Raw genomic sequence first — 11,019 nt, 5'->3', positions numbered from 1 at the left:
TATCCCAGGAATCTCAATAGATCGCTAAAGTATTTAGTTTATAAGTTAGGTTAAGCTTAGTTTTAAGTTGGGCAGTATGCCGCTTCCATATGAGAAGAAACCATATCTTAGGAATCTCAATGGATCGCTAAAGTATCTAGTTTATAAGTTAGGTTAAGCTTAGTTTTATTTTAGGCAGTATGCCCCTGCAATATGAGAAGAAACCATATATTAGGAATCTCAATGGGTCGCTAAAGTATCTAGTTTATAAGTTAGGTTAAGCTTAGTTTTATTTTAGGCAGTATGCCCCTGCAATATGAGAAGAAACCATATATTAGGAATCTCAATGGGTCGCTAAAGTATCTAGTTTATAAGTTAGGTTAAGCTTAGTTTTATTTTAGGCAGTATGCCCCTGCAATATGAGAAGAAACCATATATTAGGAATCTCAATGGGTCGCTAAAGTATCTAGTTTATAAGTTAGGTTAAGCTTAGTTTTATTTTAGGCAGTATGCCCCTGCAATATGAGAAGAAACCATATATTAGGAATCTCAATGGGTCGCTAAAGTATCTAGTTTATAAGTTAGGTTAAGCTTAGTTTTATTTTAGGCAGTATGACCCTGCAATATGAGAAGAAACCATTTCTTAAGTACCTCAAGGATGCCTGAAGTATTTAGTATATATGTTAGCTTAGATCTAAGTTTGTGCAGTGTCCATCCTTCAGCTCAGAAGAAAACCATATCTTTAGAAACCAAATAGTGGATCTGACTTAGTTCATAAGTAGTATTTTAAGGAAATAGTTTGGAACAAATCGTTTAATTAGTTAAATACCAACTGTAACAGTAATTTCAGTACACGTCATTTAATAATTACACAGTTTCTAAGCTAACTTAAGTTTGCACTTCAGTTTTGTTTTACAGACTGTTGAAGTATTCTTGAAGTATTGGTAGGTATATGTTTAAATTTCGCTTTTTATATTTTTTTGTACACTTAGCATTATTGGTGCATTCAAGGGACTTAGTTTCTTTCGGAACAGTTAGAGTATATTTCCTGCCAATATATTTTTGTTAATTAATCTACGTTTTCATCCTATAAAAGAAGGTTGTATTTAGGTAAAAGAGTGACATTGATAAAAAGTGGAAACGGTTGAATAAGTTTGATTGCGTTCGCTGGTTATTGGGAATCTTGTCGATATAGTTTCATTTCAAATTCGTCCAAGGATAGGTGATCTTTTCTAGTAATTATTTATTGCATTATCAAAGGCTTCGTTTGGGCGTATCAAGTAATTCTTTAAGGTGTACTAACTTTAAGTTTAGTCGAACCTAAAGTTAGTAATCACTTTGCTTTGCTTTTATCAAATTAAACAGTTTGTTTCTTTTATCTTTGAAAACAACTGATTTAAAGCGTTTTTACTACTGCTGAATTGGCAACTTTTTCCTTACGGTTATTCTTAAAATTAAGCTCCCTCAAGAAATTGCAGTATATTTTTTTACGACCTTTGGGTTTTCAAAATTTATCGCCGTCATTACATTGTTATTTTTCGGTATATAACGATGCCTTGAATTGGGAAATAGCTATTGTGCCTCCTTTACGATGCCATACGTTCCTAGTAGGCAAACCTCGCCAGGAAAGCTTAGAATCCAAGAGGATTCTATGGATAGGATATCATCTTTTTATGTTTCAGGATATCACAATGACCTGATTCTCTGGAGAGTAAGGCAAGAGATAGTTCTTAGGAGTCTGATTGTTTCTACATTAATAGCTTCACAGTCAGTCGGAAATCTTTTGGAGTTTTATAACTAATAATTGATTCACTTACTTTAACAAATTTTTATTATAATCTTGGGTTTCAATAAAAATTATAATTCCATTTATTTTTAATGTTCATATTTAACTAATATGGTGTAATTAACAGCATGATAATAATGCATGGATAACTTAAATCATTTCACTAATTGCATGTGCACTAATCACTTAAATGAATACTTGGAATTATAATTATTTAAAACATTTTAGTGGTAACTATTTATGTTTTTCTTTGACTTTTTAAGGCCAACTGTGAATCAATTGTACAGACCTATAAAATATTGTATTAGATTTATTTCAGATACACATTCTGCGCAACACTTCGTGACTAAAAACGCTAGCTCCGATTTTACACATTACACGTTTCAGTTATTTTTTATTTGTTGTTTTTAGGTTTATTTGTTTAATTTTAGGCTGAGGTTTCTGTTGTTAATCGTCTTCTTGTTGTATCTTGAATTTCGTTTTCTTTGTTTGTTTTGCAGACTTGGTTTTCTTCAAGTCTGTATCTTTTTGTAGGTCCAAAAACCCTTCTTTTCCGAACGCCTTTCTGATTATCCCTCCCTATTTCCCAAATTGCCCTATCCTATACATAACCTAGAAATCTAGGTTTATGTCATTCTAGTCACTGGTCTATGCAGGCAGATCTCCCTGTATTTCCGTCAGTCACTAAATGATTTCTTAACCCTATTCCCTTATCCTCCAATTTTCCCCAAACCCATTTTTCCGAACTCCATTATCTGGAGTTCTATGTTACCGTATGCCTGCTTAAAAGACCAACTAGAATGCGGATGTGGGTAGAAAGGCGTTCTCTGGGGAGCGAAAACTGATCTCTACCTCCTCGAGGTGCTCCCCGGGCAACTACTCCCGGGAGTAGGCTAACAGAGACAGTACACTTTTCTAACTTATTAAATTAAAAATTTTCCAAATTGAATTTTTCCTTGATCGATACAAAGATGTTCATTAACGATAACACCTCCCGTAAGGGGGAAGTGGACTAGCCACTTCTTCAGGGGGCTTTGGCATCCCTGCGGGTACCCTAGAAACAACACGAACAATACACGTTCACCAAAATTTATGGGAAGTATTTACTTGTTTTAAACAAAGCGAAATGTTTATTCTCTTGAAATTTCTACAAACTACAAATTATGACAATTTTTAAAGGGTTGTAGAATATAAAATTGTTATCTGGTGCAGTATCGCGAACGTTAGAAATATCTACTATGAGACAAGGGAGCTATGATATGGAAGGCAAAAATTGTTAATACGAATTAAGTAAATAAGAAGCTATAGAAGTCAGCCAAATCCTGACACTCAGTAAAGTGGAAGTCGTTTTAAAATAATTAATTTAGTAAATTGGAATATATTTTACATAACTAATAAATACAATAATGGTTGTTTTCAAGTAAAATATGGCAATTAAGTCTATCAAATGTGGTTTTGTCTCTAAATTTTTACATTATTTTCTAAAAATTAGAAGTTAGTATCTACAGAATGTAAAATATTTGAAACCATATTAGCTGCAGGTAATAAGTAAATAGGTAATGTCTCTATTTATTTTTAAAAAGATTTTAAAATCTGAATCAATAAATTAGTGTTGAGAGATATATTACACTAATTTTCCACTTTCCCAAAGTGAGCTACGTTCTCTTGAAAAATTGAACCAAAAGCCACATCTCTTCAGCTGAAAAACTCGGGTTCACAAAATATTTTTATTGTGCATTACCGTTTTTACTGCGTACATTTTTATATTCAAAATTATAAGGAAAACAAACAAAAAGAATTCCTTGTGTCTGACAGCTTGTGAATTGTAGTAAAAATTAGTAGTAAAATACTCTTCTAAATACTTTCTAAAATTAATAATAACAAGTAGTTTTAAGGAAATTAAGGACTGTAATAGATACATTTTATTTTTTTTAAATAGAAAAAATTATAAAAATTGGGCAGCTCTTTTTAACTTTTAGACTCTAAATTAATTAAAATTCACAATATTGTTATTAATTAGAATAATTTGTACTATATATTTGTCAAATATTTAAATAAAATTGGCAAAAAAAAAAAGGATTGTAAGCAAAAAAGAGCTTCTGAGCACTTCTACATTCTGAATCAAAAGTTGATATTTTGGTCTTGTTTTGAGAATGTTTTTTCCAGTTTGCAGAGCACTCCAGTGGTGACTTTTGGAAACTTAGATGTTTGCAATAACCTTCCACTTTTATCAATATTTAGTTGGGGCGTAATGTAGGTTATTATTTTTTCGTTTCTTGGTTTTTTGATATCATAGTAACAAAGCATCATTATTCCAATGTGATTCTGCAGGAGTGAAGAATTTTGTTGATGGCAAACCTTTCCTAGAAAAGTTTTATTATTATTAAAGTATTTCTATTATTATTGGATGGATGCAGGGCATACAATATAAATAAACCACTGCTTCTAAAAGATCTGGCTTTTATCACAAATTTCTCTTCAGTGTTGAATCAATGATTTTCTTGTTAGTCTCTGGTTCTATTGTATCATTCATCATGAAATTTTAGAGGTTTTAGTGGTCACTGGTTAACAATATAAGGTAACAGAATCAATTTCAGAAACTCCTGATGAGGACTAAAAAGGAGGAATAATTAAAAAAAAATATATTTTTTGAGAATCTTCTTAATTATTTAGGTTTTAGAGAAGATCTTACTTTTGGTGTTTCACTACTATCTGTGGATGGGATGATTGCAAACCAGTGTGATCCATGTGTTGCTAGCTTTCCTTGCAAAGCTGTAGCAATAATGAAGAATTATATTCATGGGAAAACTTTTCTTGAAATAAGGTTTGTTTTATAATAATAATAATACTTAAGAACGTTTTTGCTTTTGAAAGTAAGTATAATATAAATTTTTATGTAAAACTTACTATTCGTAAGGTGTAGGTAACTACAGATCACAGATTTTTAGCGGTAAGAAATTATTTTTTAATTAAAAATGATTCGACAAGACTATTAATTTAAGAATTGTAATTAAAATCAATCGATAATTTTGAAGGTGTGTGTGTGTTGAGTTATTGGTTATAAAGAGCGAGAAAAATGGCATCGTAATATAAATTACTTTATGGAAGGATACGCAAGATTCAACTAATGCTAAAGGTGGCAAGGGTTATGCAAGAGTGTATTCAAACTGGGTATGTAGTTATAAAATATTCAAATAATTAAAATTCCTATAATATTCTACAGTTTAATTGCTTAGATTCGTAAATCTCAAAATTGATTGATCAGTTAATTGAAGAGCTTCGTCGCCTTCAAGATTTCATTATTATAAGGGTTGCGCTTGTTCCTTACAAGCAATAGTAACATTCATTGATACAAAATTGTACGGTACGAAATTAAAGCGGATTGTGGGGTGAAACTGATCACTGATTTGGTAGCTCACTAATCTGAATAGGATGTTCAGATATTTGCAATGTATCCGTTTTATGAGCCATAGAGAAAAGAAATACATTACATAAAGACACTTAACATGGTAGGCTCTTTTTACAAAATGATAAATCAAATATTAACTTGAAAATTCAAATACTTAATTACGCAACAAAAAATAAGTATTGTATTTGATTTATTAAAGTAACAGTTAAAATAAATTTGAGTATGAAAAAAAAATTATCAGTATAAATAAAATTAACTAAACCTATTAATAGCATTAAATAATTTATACAATTTTGTTTTAAATGGTGCTATCGTAGTACTATGGGTTAATGTTGGAAGTAAAGATTTCCATCATAAAGAGGACTGAATAAGCAATGAATTTTTGCAACTAACGGTTCTGAATAGAGATATAAAGAATTAAGTATCAACTTCTGTGCTGTTTCTAAGAACTAATCTCATGAATATCAAATAAATATTACAGGTGTTTATTCCTGAAGAGCATTACAAGAAGTTACCTAGGAAATACTTGCTTCAGTACTTCACACATAGCCAACAAAGAAAGATGAAGTGAAGGGTAATATGTTCATGTCTTTTTTAATTCAAAATATAAAGGACGTAGAAATTATGAGACCTTGGCAATTTTAAATTCAGCTCTGTAGGTTATCATTATACATCAGCGAACAGTAATCAAGGTAAGGAAATATTGCTGCGACGAACTGTTTATGTAGTGAAATATACTGAATGTTTTAAATATATTTTATTTGGTACATTTTTGCAATATTTTAGAAAGGATATTAACATGTTTAGTAAGTAAAGTAAAGTAATCGCCTATTTTTTCAGGCGGGGCTTAACGTCCAACTACCATTTACTAGGTGTCGTGGACGGAGGCAACTAGCAAACGTACTTTTCTATTTCTCAGTTAACCATTAAATAAAATCCAAAGCCAAGAACGGGAATCGAACCCAGTACCAGAATGCATATTAGCTTTGCAGGTCTTTGCCTCTTAACCGCTCGGCTACCGTGGCGCCTTATTAACATGATTATTGCACGATGTGTTGTGATTGTGACACGTAAACGTTTTGCTGCTATTACGTATGCAATATGGTTCTGATCTGCAGTAATGTTTAAAATGGAACTAGTAGTTAACTATTGTTAACTCTTACAACAATCAGGGTTTAGTTTTTAGAAATATTAAACATAATGTGGATGTTTTTATATGTAACTAGATTTGGTGTTGGAATATGTTGTAGTTCATATTAACCTCTTTATGTATCTGTTTTTGTCGATGAAGTCTTCCATCTTTTTGTAAATATAGTGTGAACTATATTAACATTAACTTTATAATCTGAACTGAGTTGCCTATGCCAACTTTGTTAATTCGTGATTATTGTCTTCTTTTGTGATTTAGGTTTTTTGTGGTTCAGTGTTCCTGATTGTTTGTTTAGTTCTATGTCTTCAGTTTAGTATGTATATTTTTGATAATTTCAGCCGCTAAATGTCATTCGCGTACTTTTTTATCATGAAGTAATTTTACTGCCATTCCTGCGTCGATCGTTAGATGCTCGATGTTTTTGATGTGGTTATTAGTTTTTACATGATATTAATATAAATTCTTTTTCTTGAATAAATGTGAAATGTTCAAACACAAATAAGAATGTGCTAGCTTGTTTTTTGATTATCATAAAATTATCTTATCAAGATTTTACTTATTTACGTACTTATTATTTGAATCACTTATTTATCATTATTTAATTAAAAAATAATAATTTCTTAGTATAAATGAAATGATCGTAATTCTGATTTTGCATAAATTCGTACCCTTATAAGAAATACATATAACTCCAACTTTAAAATTTTTAGGTCATTTTTTACAGGCAAACTACATTTGTCATGTTATTATTTACAGTTTTTATTTTCATGAAGACATGAAGAAAGGTCACTTGAAAGTTTTGAGATTTTGTATGGGATGTTGGTTTAATTATTTATTTATTATTTATTAATAACTGTTTAGATACAAATGTGAAATTTGACCCATTAAACAAAAAAATATATAAAATAAAACTGTATGGAAATGTCTTTGGGTCCGATATGTCCAAGTGTACCTAGGTCGTTATATGGCTTAGCCATCAGCGAACAATCCTCAAGTTATGTCTAAAGATAAACTCGAAGCCCAGTGTTGGTTTAATTAGTAATAGATATGAGTGTCCACAAAGAAATGAAACTGATGAAACAAAGCCGTGCGATAGATAGGTAGGGATGGCTGTGCAGAGTCTATAATCTGTAGTCAGAAGCGTTCTATTTTTATCCAGTGCTTTCCAAAACTTTGCCAAGAATGCTTAGCTTTCTTGTGGAAATGATTACCTCTATGGACCCTTCTTTACATCCAGCGGCACGCCGTTATTAGGTGATTCTCATCAATTCTATTCTGGGGTATAAAGAAGTCAAGGTAAACAATCCCCTTGCCACGCCACTCTGCCTATGTGGGACTTCTTCAGGTAGTCTTATCTATTATTTCATACATTATCAATATTGCAACATAAACTAAAAGCTCCTTTTTCATAAATAATATTTCCCTTTTAATCGGAATATGTAATGTTTTAATTTGTGTAAAATTTGATTTGAAAAATTGGCGAATTCTGTAGCATTTTCAATCAAATAACTGCATTCTTTAGCCAGGTTAACCTTTTCGAAATTAATCATGGTGTATATGATCTATTATCTAAAAATACATTTTCTTTAAAAAATTACAATTTTTTTTAGAAAAAGTTAATGTTTAAACCATATAATGTCGTTATTTCACCCCGTAGAAAGTAATGTATTTCTATTCTTGACAAGAATTCATTTAAATTAATCAAAAAATGTTGCAGTTCTTAAACATTTATTTAAATTTAATTTCAGTCCTGTATCTTTAATCATTGAGCAAAATTATTCATTCACCCAAATTAAACTTTTTTCAAAAATATTTTTTTTAATTGAACCATACTCTTTTAACTTAAATTTCATGGAAAAAGGTTCAATTTTAGTCAAGAAAGGTAGCATTAGAGTGTTTCAAAATTAAAATTTCTGTTATAAACGAGTTGACATTGACATTTAACCTCGCTAATTCTAATTTTGGTTGAAGAAAAGAATAAAATTTGATTGAAATATTCAACGTTAAACTTAAATTCGTAGGCTGTGGCATTTTCTAAAATTGACTAAGAAAACTATTATTTTGAAATGAAACCTATTTTTCTCTGAATATTAATTTTGTTGTAAGTATTTAATTTGTTAGAAAAGTGGTAATTTTATAATATTATATAATTATATAATACAAGTTTAGTAAAAAACTAAAATTACATCGTAGGAGTAGGTCAATTTCAAATAATATACTTTATTTACTAAATTTACCATTTTTACAATGCGACGTGTTAATTCTAAAAAACTGATCATATCTGTTTACAAGATTTAAACTTAAACTTTTATTTTTTATCATTTAATTGATTTTTTAATTCCTGTAAGATAAACGTTTCTCTTCAATAATGGTAGAGTTTTAATTGTAGTATCTTTATGTAGAACGCTTTATAATTCAAGATTAACTGTTATAAACACTTTATTTCATTCAATAATAATGCTTTTCAGATTGAAACAGCCAATACTGAGAGTACTTTCTACAAAACTGTTCATCAAATAAAGTTAAAATGAAAAAGACGTGGAGATGACATCCTCCGAACGAAAATATAAAATAACTTATGAATCAACTACTAAAAAATATATTATTTAGTGGTATAATATGTAAGTTTATGTCACAATATAATTAATTATATGAAACTTTTACTTTTGTAAAGATAATGTATATCTTGGTTGAGAATAAAAAAAAAACTTTAATTAAAAAAAATCTATTTATTTGAATACCTATTTTTTACATGGACTTATTATTTATATTCTATTATTGTACAAAGAAAAATTATTAAAAAAAGCAAAAAAAGTGCTAAAAAAAGTTAAAAACTAAAAACAAGGAAAAATAGAAAAAAAACATCAAAAATAAAAAACTAGTTCAAGAAAAATCCGGCAGAGGCCGCTAAATATCGAAAAGGATAAAAAATTAAAAATTAGTACTAAAAGAATGCGTAAGAGTACGCAAAACATCAAAAAAGTTAATAAAAAATTAGTTTTAAAAAAATCCGCTAAGATGGGCGCCACTAAACAGGTAAGTTTGGTAGTTTGTTTACATATGTAAACAACTTTGACAGTTAGTAGTTCTAAAAATGACCACCAGGTAGTCACAGCTGTTACTTCTAGTATATAAACGTAAACATAAACAAATTTTCTTCAGTACGACTTGAGTGATGCAGGGGGGTATATCGCTCTCGCTCGTCAATCCACAAAACATCGATATTCTTGTCGACACCTCTCTCCCAATGAATCATGATGGTAGTGTAATGGTTATGAAGATGTTGTCGCTTCGACGGTCGGAAAGCAACTATTCTCCCCACCCTACCCCACCCCCGCGACGAACTTTCTTATATACCCTCTGGAAACCATATCACCATAGCAACGCGTCCCATCGCCATGACAACCACTAAACTTTCAGCAAACTGCCGCTAGATCGCTCCCATGCCCTGTTTTACCATGCTTAAGGCTCTCATGACTTTCAAACATTTAACCATGCTAACCGCTCTCATGACTTCTTCATATTTAACCATGCCAGCCACTCTCATGACATTCACACGACCTTGCATTCATATCTAACCATGCTAACAACTCACATGACTTTTAAACATTTAACCACGCTAACGACTCTCATGACTTCTACTCATTTAACCATACTAACGACTATCATGAATTCCTAAAATTTAGCCATGCTGCCGCCTCTCATGACATATATACCACCTTGCACTCACATCTAACCATGCTAACGACTCTTATGTCTTCGAAAACATTTAAATATGCTAACAAATCTCATGACTTCCACACATTTACCCGTGCCAACGACTCTCATGACATATATACCGCCTTGCACTCACATCTAACCATGCAAACAACTCTCGTAACTACCAAACCTTTAACCATGCTGGCAACTCTCATGACTTTCACACATTTAACCGTGCCAACGACTCTCATGACGTATATACCACTTTGCACTCATTCTAACCATGCTAACGACTCTCATGACTTCCAAACATTTAACCATGCTAACAACTCCCATGACTTCCACACATTTAACCAAGCTGGCGACTCACATGACTTTCACACATTTAACCGTGCCAACGACTCTCATGACATATATACCTCTTTGCACTCATTCTAACCATGCTAACGTCTCTCATGACTTCCAAACATTTAACCATGCTAACAACTCCCATGACTTCCACACATTTAACCAAGCTGGCGACTCACATGACTTATATATTCCTAACTCGCACACATATTTTACCATGCTGGTGACTCATGACTTCCTTGCACTCCCATTTAACCATGCTGGTGATTCTCGAGACCTAGATAGGTTTACCTTAAACACACATTCTGACTTTGCTGACTTTACCTTTATAGGGCTGCCTTACACACACTTAACCATGGTAGAGACTGGGAACTGAATTACAATATATATGTATATATATATAAAATTCATGAATTAAATATATATTTATCTGAATATGTATTGTTGGTTTTTGCATTGTGTTTATAATATTTTTAGTTCGCAAAGTTAGACAATAAGTTATTAATTGATACTTAGAATGGTGTATAGTAGATAAATTAATAAAAATGTGGACCAATGCATAAATAGGTTATATTTGACACGATGAAAAATAATTTAAATGGAAAGTACAACGTAGATTTATATATCTTACTAGCATGATTAAATGTA

At 31.0% G+C, this 11,019-nt stretch overlaps 1 long non-coding RNA gene across 4 annotated transcripts; it reads left to right on the top strand.

Moving 5' to 3' along the window:
- The first annotated feature begins 2,607 nt into the window (after nt 1-2,607).
- LOC141460368 (uncharacterized) lies at nt 2,608-9,217 on the top strand. Of its 4 annotated transcripts, none has more exons than XR_012461911.1 (5): nt 2,608-4,343; nt 4,439-4,936; nt 5,656-5,866; nt 6,015-6,074; nt 8,793-9,217. It is a non-coding gene; the product is annotated as an uncharacterized lncRNA (long non-coding RNA). The 4 variants fall into 4 exon arrangements; XR_012461909.1 differs by having other exon boundaries at nt 6,015-6,166; XR_012461910.1 differs by having other exon boundaries at nt 5,656-6,074.
- The last annotated feature ends 1,802 nt before the right edge of the window (nt 9,218-11,019 follow it).

Source organism: Rhodnius prolixus, unplaced genomic scaffold (genome assembly GCF_049639745.1).
Source record: "Rhodnius prolixus isolate KJV_2025 unplaced genomic scaffold, Rpr scaffold_6, whole genome shotgun sequence".
NCBI classification, from domain to species: Eukaryota; Metazoa; Arthropoda; class Insecta; order Hemiptera; family Reduviidae; genus Rhodnius; species Rhodnius prolixus.
Note: the sequence above shows the minus strand (reverse complement) of the source record. Positions and strands in the feature narration are given on the sequence as shown.